Source organism: Haemaphysalis longicornis, unplaced genomic scaffold (assembly GCF_048455015.1).
Source record: "Haemaphysalis longicornis isolate Haplotype H1 unplaced genomic scaffold, Haemaphysalis longicornis Haplotype H1 scaffold_109, whole genome shotgun sequence".
Classification (NCBI taxonomy): domain Eukaryota; kingdom Metazoa; phylum Arthropoda; class Arachnida; order Ixodida; family Ixodidae; genus Haemaphysalis; species Haemaphysalis longicornis.
Window position 1 is genome coordinate 216235 of NW_027526213.1, and position 25102 is coordinate 241336.

Sequence of the window (25102 nt, forward strand, 5' to 3'; positions counted from 1 at the left end):
GAGTACTGCAGAGCCAATAGCCAAGTCGAGGTGTGAATAAGAGTTGGGTCCTATATTACGGTATGTAGGCTTGTTTTCATTGAATACGCATGCTCCCGAAGATGATAGATATTTTTGGATAAGGCGACCTCGGGCGTCCGTGCGAAAAGAGCCCCAAGGAGAGTTATGTGCGTTGAGGCCGCCTAAAAGAACGAAAGGTTCGGGTAGCTGATCTACAAGGCCCTCGAAATCCGAGCCCGAGAGTTGGAAATCACAGGGATGTAACGGAGCATTGTGTTATTTGCCTATAGAAAAGTATGGTACGAATGGCGACGGCCTCAAGGACTGTCTGTAATTGGATATTGTGACACCCCAAAGGCTTTCGGGCAATAATGGTCCCGCCGGTCCCGGGCAATAATGGTTAAGATGTACCGCCACCATCCCAGTCCTTCCTAATAACCAGGTAACTATTCAAATAATTTGTATGCTTGGTATTTAAGTGTGTTTCTTGTAGACATATGACACTTGGCTGAGTGGAGTGCAGTATCTGGTACACATCGGCAAAATTTTTCGGAAGGCCTCTACAGTTCAATTGAATTATGTTTTCTCTTTCGTTTATTCAGTGCGAGAGCTACTGGAGTGTGCATGTTTATGTGTCGTCTTTCGGGGCTATGACTCTCGTTTTTTTGGGCTTCTCGGGAGGCTTTGGCGTCGGGACACGTTCCTTGCGGTGCACCGCAGACAAGAATGGTCCCACATATATTGCGTCGTCGGATGTCCTCAGAGTGCCTGTGTTACCAAGCTCCTTACCGCACACCCTTTTGGGCACGCTTTGCCTGTCCCGCAACCGCCGAGGGCTTCCAGAACGCCTCTGATACAGCAGGCGGTGCAGCGAGGGTGGGAGCTGCCACGGGGGCCTCCGTCTCCATCTCCTCCGTGCCCTCGCATATGATTTGGGCCGGTGGACATAAAACTGTAGATGGAGCAGCATCCCCAACCCTCGTGGTTGACACCACAGCCGCTGCTGCCTGAGCGAGCGGTGCGGAAGCGGGTTGGGCTGCCTGAGACAACCCGGGGGGGGGGGGGGGGTCGGGTGTGGACGCGACCAAATCCGACTCGCGGTACTGGGTCCCCACTGAAACCAGACGCCGCTCCGCCCCCGTCGAGCTGCGTCCGCGTACTTCCCCAGAGGGAGGGAAGCGAACCTCTTCTGCGCCTCTGGGAAGGTGATGTTGTCTGTTACCTTGACATTAATGATTTTTTTCTCCATTTGAAATTTATCTCAGGCCCGGGAGTGTGCCGCATACTGTCCCCGACAGCTAGGACTAGTAAGTGTAGTGGACGAACAGTTGTCAGTAGGGTGGCCCTGTGCAGTGCACATTCCACAGGTCGTTCTTACACGGAAAGAGTTAATACAATGCCCGAACCGCTGGCACTTGAAGCAGCGGCACGGGTTTGGTATGTAGGGTCGGACTGCACATCGGATAAAGCCTGCGTTGATGTGTTCAAGAAGTTTAGATCGTTTGATTGTCATGATTATGTGCTTCGTTGGGGTTATCTTATCATCACTTCGTTATAGTGCTGCGCCTGATCGCCGTAACACCCTGCTCCCTGAGACCTTGAAGTAGGTCGGCATCAGTTTCGGTCAACAGGTCTGGCTCAGATATCAAACCCTGTGAGCTGTTCAGGCTCCGATGTGGTGTGACCCTGATGTCCCCAACGAGGATGCCGGTTTGAGCAAGGAGGTTGTCTGCCTGTTTATGATGCGAAGCATCTCTTGCTCGGGGAGATGTCCCGCGTCCGTGCCCCTTCCGCAGCGTCTCTGTTGATTATTGTGGCAGGATGCCCCTGGGGATTGTCACACCAAAGACACCATCACGAGATAGCTTCGCATTCAACCGCCGTCGTCATCTGCACGTAGGGGAACCGCTGAAGAAGAAGATTAGATGCGAAGTGTCTCTTGCTCGGGAGGTTGTACCGCGTCCATGACCCGTCCGCAGCGCGTCTGATGCTGATTGTGGCAGGATGCCCCTAGGGATTGGTCAACCAAAGAATCCATCACGAGATAGGTTCGCGTTCAACCACCGCCGTCATCTTCCCGTAGGGGAACCGCCGAAGAAGAAGAAGAACGAGAAGACAAAGCTGCGAAGAGGAGGGCGTGTACATTGCTCTCAGCCGGTGCACCAATATCAACAACCTTTACCTCACCAAATCTGACGTAGACTACCGATTCTACCACGGAGACAACATAGACAAGAACATGATGGACGAGTTTCGGCGCCTCCAGAACCACGGCCTACTCACCATAATAGTACTTGCGTGCCTTTGCCACCAGTGTACACCCGGACGCGAAATTCCCTGTAGCGCTACTAAGCACCAGATCACTGAACATAACGGCAATACAATGGAACCACACGGGACCCCGATGACGCTTCGCATCCCCATCAGGGATCCTCACAGGAAGATGGTGTGATTTTTTTGTGTTGATCTCAACAAGGATTTCTCCCGTCTTGAGTTTTTTAGCCTCATACCTATCACCGAGAACGCCATGCAGGAACTTTGAAATCACGAATACAGACATCGACGCTACAGGTCTTGCGGAGTCAGCCGACCCAATCAGCAAGAAACGAAATAGTTATCGGGCTTGGAAAAGATTGTTGTTGGGAGTGGTGGAAAAAATACTTTGGTGCGGCCCTTTTTCGGGGGCCGATCATGTTTGGAGAGGGGTTTAGAAGATTCTATGTAGCATTTATTGGAAGCAGGAAACGCGAGTACATTCTTTTCAAACCTTACTCTGATAGCGTAAGAGGTCCCAGAGCTCCCTGCCTGGTAAACAGACAGGAAGCCCAACCGACGGAGCTTCACCTGGGCCCCGACGGCCACCGTTTGAGGTTTCTACCCTTAACCTTAAAACTCATTACCATGGTCGGTTACAGCGTGCGTATGGGGGCCCGGGATCCACGGTATCTCCAATACCGTCGCCAAGATTGCTCTAGGTGCCCCGTTCTGGGCTGGCAAAGTTTTTCAGCCCAAAGTTCATACTTTTCTATGTGTACTGGTCTGAGGGAGATGACAATACGGTGCAAACCTGCGCCTTCTTATCAAGAGCTTTTTCCAGTAGTCCCCGGACATGTTTTGTAGAGTTATGTACTGGGCCCTCGCTACCTGGCATAACTTATCTGTTCACACGTTCATGGGAAATGCGTCAGCCTCTGTTAGTTTATTCAGCTTCCTGCAATCGCAGCAGATGCGGATGCCGCTATCCTCCCTTCATAAACAAACTAGTGGACACGCGTGCGCACTTTCGGCGAAGTATATTAACCCGCCATCCCGTAGTTTATTTACCTGTCTTTCTACTTCTTCCCGATGCATCCCCAGCACCCGATAAGAGTGTGCGCTTGGGGCTGCTCCCCGGATTTGATGTAGATTTCGTGGATTTGCCATTCGCAGATGCCTGGTTGCTTTGTAAACACCCTTGAATGCCTCGCGCTTAAGTCTCGCAGCGGCATTTGCTGTGAGGGCTCTAAATGCAGTATCGCTGCTAATGATTCCAGTACTATATTTGTCTCCAGACCCATTTTTTCGAGACTGAAGAGAGGCCCAGTCGGCACCCATCCGGACGGTGCCCGCCCTGTCCAACTAAACAAGTCCTTTCGGGTGGTACAACTTGCCGCAGATAGAACAAAGAAGTTCCTGCGTTTTTGCAGCCGCCCCTTTTCATACGGGCGATTTCCCGTGCAAGCAGGATGAACTTCCCAAGCGTTGCAGTCCCACATAAGGGCCGAGCGCTAGGCCGGGGAGTCGCTTGTACCTATTTTACTGGTAGGTGCCCGGCGCCACCATGGCACCTGAATGCCATCGTGCCTTCCACAGCCGAGGTGGAAGCCTAACTCGTAACCTCGTGTGGCAGGACATGCCGCCAAACTCTTTCACCCCACGGCAAGGCGGTAACGCGGCATTATGGCCGGTGGCCCCGCCAGGTTGGACAAGGGTCCAGGACCTCTCACAAGGGTAAAGGCAGTGCACCAGGCGGGAATTCCCCTTTCAAGGGTCCGCACTCGACCAGGGACACCTGTACCCATTAAAGAAACCTGTGGGTGCCCGGCAGTACGCGGATTTTAACCCAAAAAGTTACGACCCCTTCCACTGGGGCATTTCCCGACAAAGGCGGGTAACTTTCCAAGCCCTAGATTCACTGTTTAGGGTGTGCTTGTACCAGTTTTTTTACTGGTTGGTGCCCAGCGGTACCAAAGTATCTACCACTTTCTTGTAACCAATGATACGGTCCGGCGTGGTGTTACGGTTTCCAGGATCCCCCGCATGGTAGGTGCCTGTATCTATTTTTATTCTTGTGGGTGACCAGGGGCTCAAGTCGGGGGGCCGGAGCCTTCCACGTCTGTCGCACTGGTTGGACATTTTTAAGCCCCATATGCCCTGCCGGGACAGTACATGAGGCGCATGTACCCTTTCGACTGATGGGTGCCCAGCGGTCCCTCGCGCCGCCATAAGGGGTGCGAGAGACCTCCCACATGGCCTCTCACGGGTGCTTGTGGTCAAGCTCAAAGCGTTTATTCCAACGTCCAAGGCGTCCAGAGGCTCCGGGGGCACTTCTACGGTTTAAAGAAAGCGCTGATTATCAGGGGGCCCGAGATTCGAACCTCGTAACTCTCGCTTACGATACGAGTGTTTTACCACTCCAGTTTCGGCAAAAACGCGGGAACTTTGTTTTTTAATGACACTATTGGGCTTCACGCACTCGATAGGCGTGGCTGCAGATCTTCGGGACAGGCATTGGTCTTGCAGCGGACATAACCAGGCTTAAGATAAAGGTAAAGATAAATACACACAGGGAAGCACACCATGTGCCAAAGCAGGGCAAACTCACGGCAGCTCTTAAAATAACAATGCTTAAAACACTATAATCACACTTGTTGAATGGGAGAGTGTAGACTCACTGACACAAGAAAAAGATCCAACACAAAGGCATTACTTTTCTGTCAATCAATTGCGGTTGATTGTCTTGTTCATCTCATACACGGAAGACAAGTCGCCTTTTCACAGGGATGATTGAAAGGCCTCACGTTGCGGTGTTCTAAGTCACTTCTACGGCGTTACCCCCGATAACAGCGCTCCCATTCGTGCATGGGAAAGGTCAGCCACAGTCACACTTCGCCTACATCCGCTTCCATTCCGCGTCAATGCTACCGTCCTAATACATTCTTCGTCATCTATGCAATGCCCTGATGCCCACTTTCAACCCGCCATGCGCCCTTTTTGAAATGGTAGCACCGGGGAAATGCCAAAAACAATCTCCTGCTTCGTCCTTGAAAACACCGTCCATACAAACGACAGCGATGCGAACCGTTCGATCCGACGTTGTTCACCAGATAGCGGCGACGCATTCACGGGGCGAGTCGTCAGGCACTCTCTACAGTAGGAAATAGTCTTCAATGCCTCCAAACCTCCATAGAAAGCACCCAACAACCCGTCCCGCTTAGCTACAGACGGTGGTTAGCATTACTGAGTAGCAGCATTACCCCTTGTGGAAGTGTACATGAGTGAATCATAGGTCAACTCCTCGTTGCGGCTAAAGTTCCCACTCCGCGCGCTGGTTCGTTCGTGTTGTTGTGAATAAGAGGTAAAATGAGCGGCTGTAGGGCTGATAGCCTGCTCAATGAAAGAAAAGAATGAGCAGCGCGCTCCCCCTCGCTCGTTAGGAAATGGCTGCACCTGATTTACCGAAGCTGCGTTACCGCGTACCCCTGTGACGGTACTAATCAGTGAAACCCTGGATTCGGCTGGCGCAGAGAACTTGCATCTGATGGTGCTGGAACTTCGAGGCCTGGAACAATTGCCTTCGACCAGTATTGGTAATGCCTCGGGCTAAGCCGAAGTGCGCTAAGGGCCACCTCTTTAGATGACGTATCCCCAGACCCTTCCAGAGCTCGACGTTGATGGTTCAGTTTACCATGTACTAGAGAAGAATGTCGAGCGCGGGGATTTAGAAGATCGAAGACAGCGCAAATGGCACCCTAATTTAAAAAAAAGTTCTTTAGTCAAGTTTCACCTGACTATTACGTAGTGAAATTCTCCGTGCTACTTAAACAAGCCAGTACCACGGCGCGTTATTGCTCCCGCTAGCTGTGTTTTATGCCAATGTTATGCGAAAAAGTCAGTTTGCGTAGGGTTTCATGGCACCGATTCCTAGCCTTCTTGGTGGGCGTTGGAGTGTGTTGTAAAGGTTAAATGCGTGACAGTACGGTATGATTGGTATGTTAGTGAAAGAAAAAGAGGGGTGCGTGCACTGTATCACTCAATCTTATCACTACACCTGAATACCGTAGATCTATTTCAGGACCCGCCGTGGTGGCTCAGTGGTTAAGGCATTGCGCTGCTGAGCACGAGGTCGGATTCGATTCCCGGCCGCGGCTGCTGCTTTTCTTATGGAGGCGAAAAGCAAAAACGCCCGTGTGTACGAGATTTCGGCGCACGTTAAACATCCCCAGGTGGTTAAAATTTATCCGGAGCCGTTCACTACGGAGCGCCTCATCGCCTGCGTTGCGTCGGGGCGTTAAACCATGAAATCAATCAGATCTGTTTCAGGAGTTTTTTCAAGCTTCCCTTCACTACGCGCTAGTACCATAAGGCATGCTCACGTCGTATTTGTTGACAATATTTCTCTATGCGCTGTACCGTAAACTAGAAATAAGGTGGGCGATGACACAATACGATAGGTGGGTCTGCGAACGAAGAGAATGAACTGTGCCATTAATGACTAACATTTAATTACCTGGTCCTCTTAAGTTTCCTTTTCTACACTTGGTATGCTGCAACGAGAGCACCAAGTCTGAAGGCGTCGCCGACTATCGATAGCGGCACTGGTCGGTTCCTCCCGCCATAGACGCTGCTGTCGATGAAGTCAAAGAACGCATTGGCCATAGAAGCCTCCGATTTTCTAGGTCCGAAGAGGTAGCAGGAAATAGCCAACTCCGCAGGGGTACGTACATTGCCGCCAGGTTTAACAGGTGCGTAGCCCCCTGACTCCCGTGATCATGTTTTGTAATTAATTTTGAGTAATTGTAGCGTTTAACGCGCCTACGGAGCGCAGGTGTAGAGGCGCGCCGTAGTGGGGGTACGAATTAAATTTGACCACCTGGGGATCTTTAACGTACGCCGAAATCTCGCACACGTGGGCGTTTTACCTTTATTCCTCCATCAGAAAAGCAGCCGCCGCGGCCCGGACTCGAACCCGCCACCTCGTGCTCAGCAGAGCAGCGCCTTAGGCACTGAACCACCACGCCGGGTGTTTTGGACTACGGGTGATCGTCGTACGTTATTGAGTTACAAGCGTACTGGCTGGCCGGCTCTATTTTCTTACGTTCCCATCCGTCATGGACTTCTCGGCGTTTTACTGGAACCGCGTACGGGACAGTCTACAGGCAACGTAGCTCCAAAATGCATCAAACTGTAAAGCCTTCTTGGACGTCCCACAAAGCGAACACGATTCTGACGTGGTGGCGTTTCTATTGATAATTACGTGTTAACGGCCGAACGCCCTGTTTCCGAGTCAATCGGAAGACACGGGTTGTACGTGTTTTGATAAACAGGAAACAGCAAGAGCTAGGTTTTCGGTCGGACTTGTCAGGCTGTTTTGATGTGATCACTGGATCTGAGACCATCCGAATTTTCTATACTTGTGAAAACGTTAATGAAGTGTTCGACCTTTAGATAGAGTGGCTGACGAGGGATTTGCACGTACACTACTTCTTATTTTTCTCTCACCAATGTTCCAAGCGCACCAGAAGGCGTATTGCAAACTTTAAGAGCGGTTGCCAAGTTTCCTGTTTTGGGCTTCTGGAACTTTTTGCACAAGCCCTCATCGGTGACCGAAACCGTTCAAAGGTTTCTACCGAGCTTGTAATTCCTAAGTGTCTTCTGCAATGGCTCCTACACATAGCACAAGGTCGGAAACAAATATTACAAAGGAGCGCGGGTGGGGGTGCTTCTTAGGCTCACCGCCACACGCTCAAAACGTTTTTTTTGTAGGGGTCCAGCTTGTTGCGCGCCTTAGCGAAGCCAGGGATGTTCTTCTATTGGCTCTGAGTCGAAGATTACAAGGTCAGAGCTCAGTTCAGCTCCTTCAGTGTTGTTGGGTTTACCTACTTCTGATCGTTCGTGTGCTGGGTCATTTCTTGCCAAACGTGCCACATGTAAAGTCTACCCTAACGGATTTCTTCAGTAAAAATTGCGGCTGATCCTTGCAAGGCCAACAATGCTCCCTGAAAACAGTTTTGTCCAATTTCTATTTCTTTTGTTGGCGCCATTTTATCTCCAAGGTTTAAATGAAAGTTAGATCTGTCCGAAAATTCATAAGAACGACATTTTGATGGACATCGTGATGAGGCCCTGGACTGCTCTATCCCGAATTTTAAAGAGATTTTTGCTTTTTTGCTCTCATTACGCCATCCAGAAGATACACGATGTTGAAGATTTTAAAACATTTATACTAAATACAGGCCGTCTCTCGCAGCAAACAAAGCAATTTTTTCGGAATTTCGACATTGTGCACAATTTGTAAAATATATTGACACTGAAAAAATTATGATTGTGCAGGAAAACATTTGTCAAATTTACAAAAATTTCCGATCCGGCCCATATTTACTCTTAAGTTTCAGTTTGACTTTATTATTCATTCGAAAAAATTAGTACACCATTAGTATTATACAGACAAGGGTTCCAAAGGCAAAAACTGCAACGGGATGCTCGATTAATAGTAACAAACAATGAATTAGATCGAGTAAACAATGAACATGCAATACGAGTGGATGGCAACAAATTCTGCAATATAATGAGGCTGAGTAATTATTGCAAGCTACGTAAAAGAACAGGCTACACAAAGTAAGGCAATACAAGAAAGAAGAAAAAGAACAATGACAAGAAAAGCACATTTTCTAGATAATGGCGGACATTGTAAATCGAAATACAGTTATCTAAATTATATAACTAAACAAAACCCAAAATTTATCAGCCCCCAAAAAAGCCTAAAACAGGCAGCTAATAACTTAACAGAAAACATTTAGGCGATTTTTGGAACGATGGCAATGTAGACATCGATTTAACAGAACGAGGCATGTCATTCCATCAGGAAACGGCCGCAAATGCAGAGGTCATTTTTCCGTAAGTTTTGCGCGAGGTGGATAGCAAAAATTTAAGGTTGGTTGCAAATCTGGTCAAGTGGCGGATTCCGAAGGAAGTTTACTTTTTGATGTGATCAGCATAGAGATTAAACTTCAAATGGTAGTCAATGTGTACACCAAGAAAAACAACGGTATTACAAGCGGACATAGAGTGAGGACCTAGGCTTAAGTGTTGGTGAAAAGGCAATGACCTTTGAGAAGACTAGAAATTATGGACTGGGTTTTTGCTTGGTTAATAATAAGTTGGTTCTCGTAGCACCATTCAGTAATATCTAGAAATGTGGTATTTGAATGTAAAGGAAGGGCAGTTAGAGAGTCATCCGCGGCAGGTATATTCGTGTCATCAGCGTATAAAATGCAGTGAGTTGATTTAATAACATCGACATGATCAGTAATGTAAAGATTAAAAAATGAAGGGCCTCAAATAGAACTGTTAGGAAAACCTTGATTAATTGGTTTAGCATCAGAAGAAGCACCTGGTACGTTAACCCAGCATTCTCTATTGTGCAGATAAATTTTCAGAAAGGTAATAGAGTTCTAGTGATCCCATAAGCATCGAATTTAGTAAGTTGGGTGAACATGATTGATGGTGTCAAAGGACTTGGTGAAATCTAGAAATACAGGTCCAACAAATTTACCACCTTCAATTGATTTTTTAGGAATCTATTAGGAAAAGTAGTGCTAGGCTTGTCGAACTCCCTGAACGAAAACCGAATTGAAAGGGATGAATTGTACTAAATGTTCTTACGTAATTACTTCAACAATCAACGAACAACTTTTCAGTAACTTTGCTGAGGGAAGAAAGAATGTAAATGGGCCGATAATAGGAAATTATTCTTTTGTAATTTTTATGAAGACTAGAAAAATGTTAGATTTTTTAAAAGTTTTGGAAATACGCCTTGCTGAAACATGGGGTTAATGATATCAATAAGTATCCCAGAAATAATACAATCAACAAGTTTTAGATGATACGAAGAAATATTGCCTAGACCAGAGTATTCCTTTTTTAGATTCAAGATACCTTAGCACACTTCGTCAGAGGTGAAGGAGAAAAGAGAAAATGAAGAAGTGACCCGAGGGAAGGAGCAATATGAAACCACCGATTGTGAAGTAGGGATGTTAAAAAATCGCTGAAAGCATTTTAAATAAACCTTGGCTGTTGCAAGGGAATGCCGTTGTATATTTTAGATATAGGAGAGTGTCCAGATGATATGTTTAAAAAGTTGTTCACACAGTTCCGCTGTTTTTTAGGATTCCCTTTGTTTAGTGGATTCATTTTCGTAATAGCACTTTTTTTCTTCTGGGGGTTACACTTTCAAATTGTTGGAATAGTTCTTGTATCGGCGGGCGCGCGATGTATTAAAAGGCTGTCTCTGTTTTTTAACACAAAAATGTTTTATTCCGGGATACACAAACATTCGAGTGACGTCATACTCGTCACGGAAATGACGCCAGTACAACGAAGGAAGTGGCCTGTAAAGGGTGCACACTTGCACGAAAGGCTTCTTGCGGGGAAGCAACCATTGGAACTAAACAGTATGTTCTCTACTTAGGGTTATTCGTTTTCGGGTTTTATATTTTAACACGACACTGTTTTATGCCAGTGTACACTAAGATTTCACTCACGTGATATCCATCGCGGAAATGACGCCAGTAGACTTTTGCCGAAGCGACCCGCCAGCAAGACGTCGCTCGCCAAGCACAAGTAAGAGACAGCCGCCGACCTCCAAATCATGCTCAGCTGCAGACTTCGCTGCCCATTTCACCTTCGTGTTTTGACGATTCCTATGACAGAAGAATACCCTACGATTTCTTTGTAAAGGCGCCGGGCACCTACCGGTGAAATAGGTACAAGCGACTCCCCGGCCTGGCACACGGCCCTTGTGTGGGACAACAACGCTTGCGAAGTTCACCCGGCTCGCACGGGAAATCGCCCAGTGAAAAGGGGCGGCTTCAAAAACGCAGGAACGTTTAACCGACGGCGATAGTCGAGTGGTAAAACACTCGTATCGTACGCGAGAGGTACCAGGCTCGAATCCTGGGCCGCCGGGAAGCCACTGGTTTCTTTAAAAAGTACAAGCGTCCCCGCAGCCTCTGGAAGCCTTGGACGCGGGAATAAACGCTTGAAGCTTGACCACAAGCAACCGTGGAAGGCTATCTGGGAGGTCCCTCGAACCACTTCGGGCGGGGTCAGGGATTTATGAGCACCCACGAGTCAAAAGAGTACAAGCGCTCCCGGTACTGCCTCGGAAGGGGATAAAGGGCCTGAACACGCACTGCCACTGCGTCAGATGTGGTAGGTTCCTCGGGACCCGCTGGTCACCCACCAGCATAAAAATGGTGACAGGCGCCCTCGTACGGGGGATCCAGTGTATTGTAAACCGTTACACCACGTCGGTTTGTACCATGGGGTTCGAGAATCTGGGAGGTGCTTCGGTACCCCTGGCAACCAACCAGTAAAATTGGTACAAGCACCCCCTGAACCGGGGACGTCGTGCTTGGGAAGTTGCCCGACTTTGTCGGGAAATGCCCCAGTGGAAGGGGTCGTAACTATTAAACAGCAGCAATCTGTCAGAGGTACAGCACGCACCTCGTATGCGGGAGGTACTGAGTTCGAATAATGGTACCGCCGGGGACTCACCGCTTTTTTAAATGGGTATAGGTATCCCTGCTTGAGTGCGGATCCTTGAAAAAGAATCCATGCCACGAAAGCTGCCTTTAGCCATCTAGCTGCATTGCGGCATTGCCGGGGATGAAAGAGTCTGGCAGCATGTCCTGCCACAGGTGGTTGCGAGTTGAGCGTCCTCCGTTGCTCTGGATGGCACCATGTGCATTTGTGTGCCTTGGGTGCGTCGGGCACCTACCCGTAAAATAGGCACAAGCAACTCCCCGGCCTGGCGCTCGGCCCTTGTGTCAGACTACAACACTTGGGAAGTTTTCCCGGCTTGCACGGGAAATCACCCCTAGGAAAAGGGGCGGCTGCAAAAACGTATATTCACGGGACAAATTGGGAAAACGAAATTCACAACTAGATAATAGACCTAATCTAGAAGCTTCTGTCCTGCAAGAACAGTCCTGCGCCCAAAAACAGCTCCGCCCTTGTCCTCTCAACAAGCTAGCACCCACCATGAGGTAACTGACTGGTCATAGCTGCCTCCCACGCTTCGAAAAAATGGAATATGTTGTGTTTGAGTTGTTCTCTCCTCGCCATATCCTTGGACATGGCTAGGTCGCGCGCAAGAGGGGCATGTCTCCTCAATTGACGCCGAGTTCCAAGTTCAAGTGGATTTTCTGATAACTGTGTTGGTTTCTCGTTTAGAGTTTGTGAATTTTTGACATTGCGACCTAGTTGTAGCAAAGGGACAGTTTATGTTCCTAGGCATTAGATGAGGATTCATGCTTAACTTTTTTCGAAGAGGGCAGTCTGGTAGTCACGGTCACTAGGAGCATGGTACGCGACCTTCGCTTCCAGACTATTGGATCCGGCTGTACAGGTGACGTTGTAAACTTTCTGCATTATGAATGGTAATACCTTACCGAAGCCCTTGGTATTCTACGTCCCGAAAACTGTATAATGTCATTTGTGAGTGTTACAAAGTGTGCTCTGGTTGGTTGGAAGACGACGACACCAAAGTGAAGACGAGCTGCCACCGCACGAGCAGCGAGGCTCGAGAGATCTTCTTCATCAATCAAATAACGCGAACTGCTCGAACGTCGTCAATAAAGCGGCGTCCTCTAACCCACGCCTGCTTCGTGGTTTTCAACAATTTGTTCCGTGACCAGGATGGAAGGATTACGCCGTTCGAGACCCCTACCTAAGAAGCAGGCCCATTGAAGAGGACACAACGGTCACGAACGGCGCATCGAATCAGCTCCCGCCAAAGCCATCTGTGCGTACCGAGCCCCATCATGGATCGTCCGAAACTGAAGCGTAATGTGCTTCACGCCTTTACTACAAGGGTCATCAGCGAGATGAATTCCATGATGGAGGTGACTCCACTACCAACGGGTGAGCTGGCTGAGCAACTTGATATGCTTAAAAGGAAACAGGCCGCTTTAACCGAACTAGACAAAGATAGAGGACCTCGTTCTCGATGACCAACTAGACAATTACCTGGCAACTGTAAAAATTACAGAGATTCTATTGCACGCATGGTCTTCCACGCTGAAAGTAATCTTGCAACCGCATGCCCTCTAAGGACGACCAGTGCGGCACAAGCTGTAACTTCACCAGATGAAGGCATTCACTTTCGGCTGCCCAAACATAAAATAGAGTCTTTCAATGGAGAGTTTATACGATGACCTAGGTTTTGGCACCAGTTCGAGTCAGCAATACATAAACAACCATTCTAAGCCGACGTTGACAAGTTCAAGTACCTACGCAGATATATAAAGGGAAAAGCGCAAGGCGTCATTAGCGGATTAACAACGACCAACGAAAGCTACTCCATGGCCATCGAACTGCTCAAGCATAGGATTGGAGACAAAAGCCTGATAATCAACGATCACATGAGCAAATTGCTGAACCTACCGAAAGTGACCTCCTGTGAAAACTTGAGCGACCTTCACACGCTCCATGAATTTGTACACACTCATGTTAGATCGCTCGAAAACCTCAGAGTGCACATTGAGTCCTACAGAATCATGTTGAAGACTGCGCTATTGGGGAAGTTGCCCTATGAGCTCGTGCTCAAGTTTAACCTGGTAATGCTTTCAACGCAACAAGGACAAAGAGAACCGCCTGATGAAGTATGAACGTTATTCGAACTTTTTAACATTGAAGTGCGATGTCGGGAGATCACTTCAGTAATGACTGATTCAGATACGCCTACCGCAACAGAACAACACCTGAAACACGTCGACGACAAGATAGAAGGTTCTTCTACCACGCTAACGGTGAAGGTATCCCGCCATAAATGTCTTCTCTGTGAATCCAACGACCACATCACAGATGATTGCCGGGTTCAACTCCCGTTAGACTTAAAGAAAGCGGAATTTCGAAAACAGGGATGTTGCTTTCGCTGTGCCAGGTCGTTTCACCACGGTAACAATTGCACGAATGCAAAAAGCCTCTCATGTCGGAATTGCAAAGGACACCACATAACTTTATTGTGCGATCCAAACTGGAAACGACAAACACCAACAAAACTGACGACTATGTCCACATCGACGGCTATGTCCAAGGAAACGGCTTTTGCGCGGCCAGTGCCTGGAAACGCGAAATTAGTCTCCCCAAGCATACAACCAAAAGCAGTGACATGCTCGCACGTAACAAAAGAAGTGCCAGTGTTTGAGCAGGAAAAGGCCTCCTTGGAGGTGGACTTACTACAAGATACAGACAAGAAAGAATCTTCCGAAGAAAGTTCACGGGTCTTAACAGTCCTCGTCGAAACCGAAGCAGAAGCTGATACGAAAGAAACCGCCGAATGTTTAGTCTCGACTTCAGCGCCTGAAGCTTCATCGGCCGAGACACTTTATGAGCGTTGGAAGCACGAAGAACACCTTAAGGAGAGACCATGAAAATTAGGGCGGCGAAACAACTACCTGCACGCATCGCACCCTGCGCACACGACTCCAAGGAAGTATCCAGTTCTTCTCGACTACGGACGCACCAATCAATCGCCAATCCATTGCAAGGTTCAAGATGTTAGCCCCCTGAAGCCAACCAGACCCATATTACTGCGCGGGGCGTGGAGCCTGTTACAAAATGTGATCACGTTGGTTAGAAGACGACGACACCGAAGTGAAGACGAGCAGCCACCGCACGAGCAGCGTGCCAAAATATTTGAGGACATCGTCATCATCAGTGAGGTTCGAGACTTCTTCTCAATCGATCGAATAACGCGAACCGCTCGAAAGTCGTGAATAAAGCGGCGTCTTTTAACCCCCGCCTTCTTCCGGGTTTTCAACAGTGAGTATGTAATTATTTTACGTTTGTATTAATATTTCTGGTATTCGGCTTGCCAGAACATTGCTCCAACATCCAATTGTTTGTTACTGCAGTTTGGAGGGGCATGCAGTCACAAAGATTGTCAGAACAGTCAACTAAGACAATTGGGGCCTCGTGCGGATTTTGTGTATACGGTAGTCTCGTGATACTGAAACTTTCTCCGAATGAACTTGAGCCTTCTATACCTCCGCTTCTTTTGTAGGATTGTACCCATATTTTGGTAATTGAGCGTTTTTATGCCAGGCCACTATATCGGTGCCATGTCCGTCATGTCATGCAGTCTTTTCTTTCGAAAGGAGAGGGGGGGGTGCGTGCCTTTCCTTTTCTGTTTGGGGGTGTCTGTTTCTTTTCAGAGGAGATATGACAGAATCTCGGGGTTTTGTTTTCACATCTGCTTTCTTGGTGCTAGGAAAGTGGTTTATCTGATTTCTTTAAATGCGTTAGCAAGACACAAGCTTAGGACCTGTTCATCGTCATTATCCGCAATATCCTATTTAGGACGACCTCAGCGTGAAGACCTCCCCCCCTTGAGCCTTCCCCCGCTATTGTGCTCCGCTTCTTGAGTCCATTCTTTGCTCCCAATATTGTTATTCCATCCCTCCATCGAGTAAATGACCGTCCCCTTCTGCTACACCAATAAATGCATGTTCATTCTCTAATCCTGGGGGTCCACCCCTTGTTAGTTGGTCTCACGGTCAAAATTGCGAGGTTGAAGACTGCCTTATACGCTGTCCTAATGCTGGCGTTTCTTTCACTTTCTTTGGTGGGTGTAAATTTGTGCTACAGGAAACTCTTCAATATTCTGGTCATGATCAGTGGTTGCGTGAGTCTTATCGTTTCATTTCTCTTTTTCTTGCTGTTCTCTTGCTTGGGGGCTTTCTTGTGGGCAATATTTTGTTAAATATTTTCTGTCTTTGGCAACTGTGAATTTTTAAATTGTGAGCTTGCATAGAACTTTACCGAGAATTCCTACATGGCTGTTATTTGGGAGGAAATCCGTACCTATTTTACGGTGATTTCTAACTTGGCCGCGTGGCGCCATCTGTCATGTACCAAACCGAACTTGCAGCAGAGACATAACCGTGGGAATATTGGAAAGTATTTCGAAAACCTATGTGATCAGACACTGTATAGTGAGCTTTATTTTAGCTTTTTTCGGCTTATAATATATGCCTTCCTTGATATCTGAGAAACCGCCGTTAATCCTTTGTCCCCTGCTTTAGTTAGGTCACCCACTGTTGGTACCCGCATAAGTCCCGGTGGAAAACGCAGAGAGAGTATTGGTCGCTTTGTTTAAATTATTAAGTCTGAAGAGCTATTCCCGGTTTGGCTACCAGAAACAGCGCAGTTAACAAAGCTGTTGCTATTTTAATTGACAACGCCAGCCCTTTATTGGCTGGCAGCCTCACTTTACCTGAGTTCAGTGTTTTATTTTGATTATATGTATTGTTATGTTGGGTATAATCAAAACCAGGCAATAAAAAAAACAAGAGCGGTGGCTCAGTGGGTAAGACGTTGCGCTGCTGAGCTCAAGGCCACTGGTTCAAACCCTGTCAGCCGTAACCGTTTTTCTCATCAAAGCAGGAAACGAAAACGCCAGTGTGCCGATTTTTCCGCTCACGTTACACATCTTCAAGAGGTCAAACTCTTCCGGAGACTTCCGCTACGACATGCCTCGTAGCCCACGATTAGCTGCGGGGCGTAAGTTGCCGGTAAGTGATATTTTTGATCTTCTGGCGGAAAGACGGTTTATGGTGACAGCGTAATTGGCGGGCACGGCAGGATACCGTGCCTGCCGAGCACGCTTGCACCGACTGGTTATAGAACGAACTTCACCGCACACACGCGCGGCACCTTGTGAACACGCGTGTCTTTTGTTTCGTATGAGAAGTTGTATCGTTTTCGTCATTTCCAAAGTTTTGTTGCCGTAGCGGTACATTAGATGTTCAGCGGAGCCATTGAATCTTGCTGCCTCAGCCGTAGCTTCCGTGTAGAAGCGGTGACGTAATTCCGTTGACGCCTGATTAGCACGACTATTAGTGGACGGCAAGGAGCCACGTGGCAATCGAAAAATGTTCCTATAACTTTGTGGCGTTAAATACTCAGTAAGTGGTATTGTGGTTGTAAGGCATCATTTAAATAAAAATCGAGAGGTCGGAGCAAGTATTTATACGAAAGACCCTGCTATATTTTGACTTGCGAACCAGTATGCGACATTTCTCTGTCCAGACAAATTTCCAGTTGTGCTCTTTCTTGAGAGCGAGCACCTTAAACAAGTTTCTTATTTTAGGCAGTCAGATTGTCACCCGTTTAAACAGCAGCGTCGGAAGATAAAAAAAAATCTGATGTGCCTATTGCGAAGCCCTGACTTGAGAGCTTTGCGGATGAAAACTCGTGTTTTTTGTCACGACTGCAAAAGCGCGCAATGATGTGGTTCTCTGTTGATTTCGTTCAAACACAGTGCACAGTGTGTATGTCAGCAAGTGTCACAGGACATGCGATTGCATCTCCCACGTACTTTTGAATAGCATTGCTGTCCTCGCCTTTACTCGTCGGCACCCCTTTACGGTCGATATTGTTTTGTCGAGAATATTGGTCAAGTTCAGCCAAACGGGTTTCAAGAGACTCGTTGTGGGCCCTTAGCGCTTTATCTGCAAGCGCTCATCCCGCTTAACACACGCATGCTGTCGCATTGAGCTCTGAGAAACTTATCGCTCTCACATCATTTCGCATGGCTTCAAGGCCTTCGTCATCCAGTGTTAGCTTCTACATTGCCGTCTTTACTGCAGTTTTCAATTGCTCCTTAAACGCAGATTCAAGCGCTTTATTTCTTTTAGCAAGTTCAGCAGAAGCAAGCATTGTATACAGACAACAAGCATCATTCAGCAGCAGTCACGACCATTGTTACAGCATAAAAGAGTTACTTAAAACTCGCCTACCAGTCAGGATTATTCCCACCAACGCGCGAAGTATCTTTTCTCCCCGTATTGACGCTGCGAAATTTCATTGCAGGGAGAGTTAATTTTGCAGCGCCAAGTCACTGGCGCGCGTGCCTTAGATGATGGCACGGGCATGCCGAGCACAGATTAAGAGGACGCTTTTTCCGCGTTGACTGCTGCTGCTGCAATAGATTCCAGGCAGCCCAGAGTCACGCTGCGAGTTTGAATTGCGCATTTATACGAGCATTCAAGCATTCACTACTACAAATCATCGCAGTGCATTTCAGACAGTTTAATGAAACAATTTTTTTTCTAGCACAAAACAATTTTGAATTTGTACACCAACACTTCACCATGTTGTTCCTCAGAGCGTCGTTTCTGCACGGCATGCGCGTGCCATCATGTAAGGCACGCGCGCCAGTGGCTTGGCGCTGCAAGAATAACTGTCCCTGCAATGAACTTTCGCAGCGTCAATACGGGGAAAAAAGATGCTTCGCGCGTTGGTGGGAATAATGCAACGTGGAGCTAACGGTGGTGCGCCCATTCTATAAGAGAGAGAGAAAACACTTTATTCAAAAGCCCGATTAAGTGCGTTCGGTGACCGACAGCCGCAGCCTGCCGGTGACCACGGCAGCTCTTTCCGCGACACTCTTCTGGGTCTGCAAGTCCGAGCTGCCCAGCGCCTTCTCCCAGAGCTCTTCTGAGGGGATCAAGGGAAAGGGGTCTTGAGAGCATGCCCATATGAGATGGGCGACTGTGTCCTTCGCCCCACAGGCAGGGCAATTAGGTGACAGATATAAATTCGGATAAATATGGTGCAGTATGGAGCGACATGGCAGCGTGTTCGTCTGTAGTAGGCGCCACAGACGTTCTTAGGCATTAGTAAGATCACGATGTGCGGGCGGATACATTCGGCGGGAGAGGCGGTAGTGTGCGGTGATTTCTTGATAGCTTAGTAAACTGTCTCGGGCTGATCGGGCTCCATGTAAGGGGACGAGGCTTGGTCCGTCTAAATTCAACGGCTCGCTGGACATCACACGCGCATTTGAAGCATCAGTGTATGTGATTCCCGCTAACACATGCAAATAAATCTGTTTAACTCGGTGATTCGGCCGCTTTTTGCTTCCTAGTGTTCTGCATATATAAGGGACGGCGCGCATGACATACATTGAAGCTTTATAAATGCATTTCTGATGTACACGCAGCTGTTGAATCGACACGTATTCGTAGATTTGGCGCACCACGCTATCTCCGTATTTTACGTTTGCAACCAACATGCAAACTATCACTTTTTTTCTTATTCATAATATGACATACAATAGCAGGGAAATTTATTCTTGCAGCGCGAAGCCGCTGGCTCGCGTGTCTTTCAATATGGCAAGCGCATGCAGCGCAGACAAGACGCTCTGTGGACAAACGGGTGAAGTGCCTATGTACAAATAGAAAAATGGCCTTCTCTGCTAAAGCAAAAACTGCTCTGATTAAACTTTCTTTAACAAACTGCGATGATTTGCACTAGTGCATGCCTTGTGTTTGATATTTTTACTACGAGCACAGCAATGAGCAATTTAAGGGTGACTATGGGATGGGAAGTAGATGTCTTTAAATTTGACAAAAGGTTTCCCGCATATTTCTCCCATTTTGAGTGTGAACAATTTTTTACAAATTGTCCACAATGGTGAAATTCAGAAAAAAATGCTTCAAAAATGCTTCATGTGTTTGGTACAAATGTTTGAAAATGTCGCAAGTCGTGTGTTTTCTGTATGGCGCAATAAGAGCAAGAAAAGCAAAAATATTTTTTTAAATCATGTGCACGGCAGTCCAGGGCTTCGACAGGATTTCTACAAAAAATGATGGCGATTGAAAAAGAAGTATTCTTAATGAGTTTTTTTTGACAGACATAATGTTGTTTTAAAGCCTGAATACAAAATGGCTATAAAAAGAAAAAAATTGACAAAGATACCTTGATGGCGGCGTTTAGGGCCATGCAGGAAGTAGCCCAATTATCACCGACCAAATCAGTGATGGTCGACTTTACGGCTGGGATGTCTGGCATGAAATGTTCGACATTGTTAATAACGAGAAAATAATATGGCGAACAAATTTTAGCTTGGCAGGTTTCAAATCTTCTCAACCAGCACCCGAACGTAATCGACGTTATAGTTAAATCCCCATCCATGCCTGTACTTTGAAAGCAATTAAATATTATTTTTCTGCAGTGTATATGAAACTTTCCCGTTCCGTCTGCAACAGTATCTATGGCTGTTATAATGTTTCACAAGTTATGTGTGTAAGAGTATATTTTAGCTGTTTCCGCTGTCTGTTCTTTTCAGACCCTTTAGCGCTGTCTTTCTTCTTTTCATTTTTTTCTGGTTTTCTTCAAGTCAGATTTTAGAAATACCAGTGCCTTTCTTGATGTTATTTTACCATGAATCTCTTTCATTGCACTGGATGATAACGTTTTTTTGGTTATCTCAACTCTTTTTTGCTTGTATTATTTGTACTATTTGACCTGCAATGCTGTTGCTGTGTGTCGTGTTCAGCGGCCCTACGGGACTAGTCAGGCGATCCCATGTGTCGCCTTTCGGACATAAGCTGCTGCATTGTGGTGTATTGTTGTTGCTGTTGAATGATAAATAAATGACCTTATATGAAGGTGTAGCTCGAGGAGACCGTGTTTTGCAGCGGGGACGTTATTTCTCACTCGTCAGACGCGCGAGCTACAATGACGGCTTCGTAGTTCAACTGACGCCCACTTGTTGGCCTCTAGTGCTTCCAGCGTCGACCCATCCGTTTGGCTCTTTCGGATGCTCACTTGTATCTTTCTACCTAGTACTTCTTCTGCATTCATTGTCCAGTTGAGGGGCGGTCAGACCCTGCTCTAAAGCAATGAGTGTTTACAGCAGACCCTCGTTTACAGCAGACCCTGTCAGACCCTCGTCTACAGCAATGAGTCTTTTCATATTCATATGCTTCGGCACACTTGCGCAAGTGTTGTCTCGGTAAGAGGGTACCAAACGCGACATATTGTGGAGTGGTTCAATAAACCAGATCTGCGCGTACGGGACGCGGAATAGACCGTGGGCGAACAATGCGTCTCAGGTAACAGGCATGTTATCATAGCAAAGACACAATAAATGAACTCGCACTACTGTTAGCTCACGTTCTATTATTCCCACCAACGCGCGAAGTATCTTTTCTCCCCGTATTGACGCTGCGAAATTTCATTGCAGGGAGAGTTAATCTTGTAGCGCCAAGCCACTGGCGCGCGTGCCTTAGATGATGGCACGGGCATGCCGTGCAGAAAAGACGCCGTGAGGAACAACATGGTGAAGTGCTGGCGTACATTCAAAATTGTTTTGTGCTAGAACAAAAATTGTTTGATTAAACTGTCTGAAATACACTGCAATGATTTGTAGCAGTGAATGCCTGATTGCTCGTAGGAACGCGCAATTAAAACTCGCAGCATGACTCTGGGCTGCCTGGAATCCATTGCAGCAGGAGCAGTCAACACGGAAGGAGCGTGCTCTGAATCTTTGCACTCTATTTCCAGATTGGTGGACGAGTTTTAAGTAACTATTCTCTGTTGTAACAATAGCCTTGACTGCTGCTTGTTGTCGGTACACAATGCTTGCTTCTGCTGAACTTGCTAAAAAAAATAACGCGCTTGAATCTGCGTTTAAGCAGCAATTAGAAACTGCAGTAAAGAGGGCAATGTAGAAGCTAACACTGGATGACGAAGGCCTTGAAGCCATGCGAAACTATATGAGAGTGATACGTTTCTCAGAGCTCAATACGATAGCATGCGTGTGTTAAGCGGGATGAGCGCTTGCAGATAAAGCGCTAAGGGCCCACAACGAGTCTCTTGAAACCCGTTTGGCTGAACTTGACCAATATTGTCGACAAAACAATATCGACCGTAAAGGGGTGCCGACGAGTAAAGGCGAGGACAGCAATGCTATTCAAAAGTACGTGGGAGATGCAATCGCATGTCCCGTGACACTTGCTGACATACACACTGTGCACTGTATTTGAACGAAATCAACAGAGAACCACATCATTGCACGCTTTTGCAGTCGTGACAAAAAACACGAGTTTTCATCCGCAAAGCTCTCAAGTCAGGGCTTCGCAATAGGCACATCAGATTTTTTCTTATCTCCCGACGCTGCTGTTTAAACGGACGACAATCTGACTGCCTAAAATAAGAAACTTGTTTAAGGTGCTCGCTCTCAAGAAAGAGCACAACTGGAAATTCGTCTGGACAGAGAACTGTCGCATACTGGTTCGCAAGTCAGAAGATAGCGGGGTCTTTAGTATAAATACTGCCTCCGACCTCTCGATCTTTATTTAATTGACGCCTTACAACCACTATACCGCTTACTGAGTATTTACGCCATAAAGTTATTAGGGTCATTTTTCGATTCCCACGTGGCTCCTCGCCATCCGCTAATAGTCGTGCTAAGCAGGCGTCAACGGAATTACCTCACCCCTTCTACACGGAAGCTGCGGGTGAGGCACCAAGGTTCAACAGCTCCGCTGAACATGTAACGTACCGCTACGGCAAACAAGTTTGGAAAAAAAGACAACGATACAACTTCTTATACGAAAGAAAGGACACGCGTGTTCACGAGATTCCGCGTGTGCGCGGTAAAGTTCGTTCTATATCCAGTCGGTGCTAGCGTGCTCGGCAGGCACGGTATAGAGCCGTGTCCACCACTTGCTCTTCTTAATGTACATCAATGATATTGCAAAAGATATTGGTGATGGTGTAAAGGTCAAATTGTTTGCAGATGATTGCGTTGTTTACTCTGTTGTCAAGAGTGGTTCTTGTCAGGCTGTACTGAATGAAAATGTTTGTAAGCTCGTGGACTAGTGCGATAAGAGGGGAATGGAAATTAATTTTTCAGAATGAGTTTCGATGGTATTTACAACAATAAATAATCCGTGTATTCACACTTATGTTATTGAAAACCGTGACCTCGAAGTTGTAACGTCTGTGAAATACTTGGGCTTAACAATTACTAATAATCTGAAATGGAATGCGGATATTGAAAATATTTGCAACAAAGCCTTTCAGAAGTTGTGCTTTTTGAGAAGAAAACTGAAAGGATGTCCCTCTAATATTAAATTAGAAGCTTATCTCACGTTGGTTCGCCCAGTCCTCGAGTACTCATAAATAGTTTGGGATCCGTTTCATGCCAAGAATATCACCAAGATTGAACGTATCCAGCGTCTTGCTCCACGGTTCATTTTGTGAGACTACAGGACATCGTCATCAGTAACAAATATGATAAGGAATCTCGCCTTGCCACCACTTCAACTTCACCGCCAGGTCGCTCGCCTCAAATATTTGTATCTACTGTACGACAACAAAACCGGCCGGTTGCGCGAAGATTATCTGCTTCCCGCACCACAACGGTCATCGAGGATCAATCACAGCAAGGCCATACGTCCGTACTTCACCCGCACTAAAATATTTCAAATGTCTTTGTTTCCTAACACCATAGAACAATTAAACTGTTTGCCCCTATCGATTATGGAATGTACGAGTGTTGGTGCATTTGAACATGCATTGTATAATCACCTTTTGTAACCCTCTCCTGCTTGGGCAGCGATGCTGCCTGCAGTATTTCTAAGTAAATAAATAAACTTACTCTGTCACACTAAACCGTCTTCCAACCAGAAGATCAAAATTATCACTTACCGGCAATTCATGCTCTCAAGCTAATCGTGGGCTACGAGGCATGTCGTAGCGGAAGTCTCCGGAAGAGTTTGACCTCTTGAAGATGTGTAACGTGAGCGGAAAAATCGGCACACTGGCGTTTTCGTTTCCTGCTTTGATGAGAAAAACGGCCACCGCTGGCGGGGATTGAACCAGCGGCCTTGAGCTCAGCAGCGCAACGTCTTACCCACTGAGCCACCGCTCTTTTTTTTCCTTTATTACCATTTTTTGCACACAATACACGTCAGGGATAGATTAAAAACCGTCGGCGGAACTTCGGCCGACGGAAAAAATTAGCGCCAATCCACCCCGTGAATGTGGTTGGAAAGCAAAGCTGTAAACGGCACCCATAACGATTACCCATGCGACGTCACTTAAATTCACTGACATCGCTCTACAAATAGTAAAACCCGAGAGAAGTGAAATGCACTTAACCACACCATTTATTACTTTAAAGAGATATTCTTGGTAAGGTTAAATCAATGCATGAACGGTGTTCGGTTGAGTTGTATTGGTGTACCACAAGAGTGGAAACTTCTTTTATAAAATTAAAGTAAGCTACAACCCGGTGTTAGACGATTTGACTTCTCCGCCTCTGCGCCGCGGGCAGAGGCGACGAGATTTGCGGCAGAGAAGGAGGAGGAGGAGGAAGAAATACTTCTGTTCAGATTTCTGAACGGCCCAGAGTGCAGCCCTGGGGAGTGATTCCTTCTTCTGTGGGGCCCATATGCAGTCCGCGCGGCCTGTGTTCTATCCACCCGCTGAAGCTGGGTAGGTAGAGAGGGCCTGGACCGCAGCATTTCCCATTGCTCTTGTTGGGTAGTTGACGGAAAGAGAGGAGGGCGCTCAGGGCTATCGCACACCTCGATTACGGCGCGGAGTGTTCCTACTTCTGAGCAAAATTTACATTCAGCGTGCTAGCGATTCGGATAAATTAAATGAAGACACGTAGGCTCTGGGAAGAGCCCGGATTGTATGTATGACCCGTAGGGTAGTTTGTTGTTCTCTGGAAAGGTCAGGGTAAGGCGACGGTACGGTCTGTGAGAGAAGGCGATAATTCTGGGTTATCTCCCTGAAAGTGACAAGCGGGTGACTGTCCTCGTGCAGCTCCATAGCATGGGAGGTAAAAGCGCAGGCTTGTTGAGTGGGCGTATTTGTTGCCTTCCATTGAAGCGTGAGGGGGTGTCCAGATGAGCTGAGCGGAACCGTTTGGGGAGTGGTTTTTGAGCGCGCGCAGTGCAGGTCAGGACACCAAACTTCACTGGTAATTCCAGTAGGCTTGCTGTTAAGTTGGTGACTACCCTCCTAACCCCTG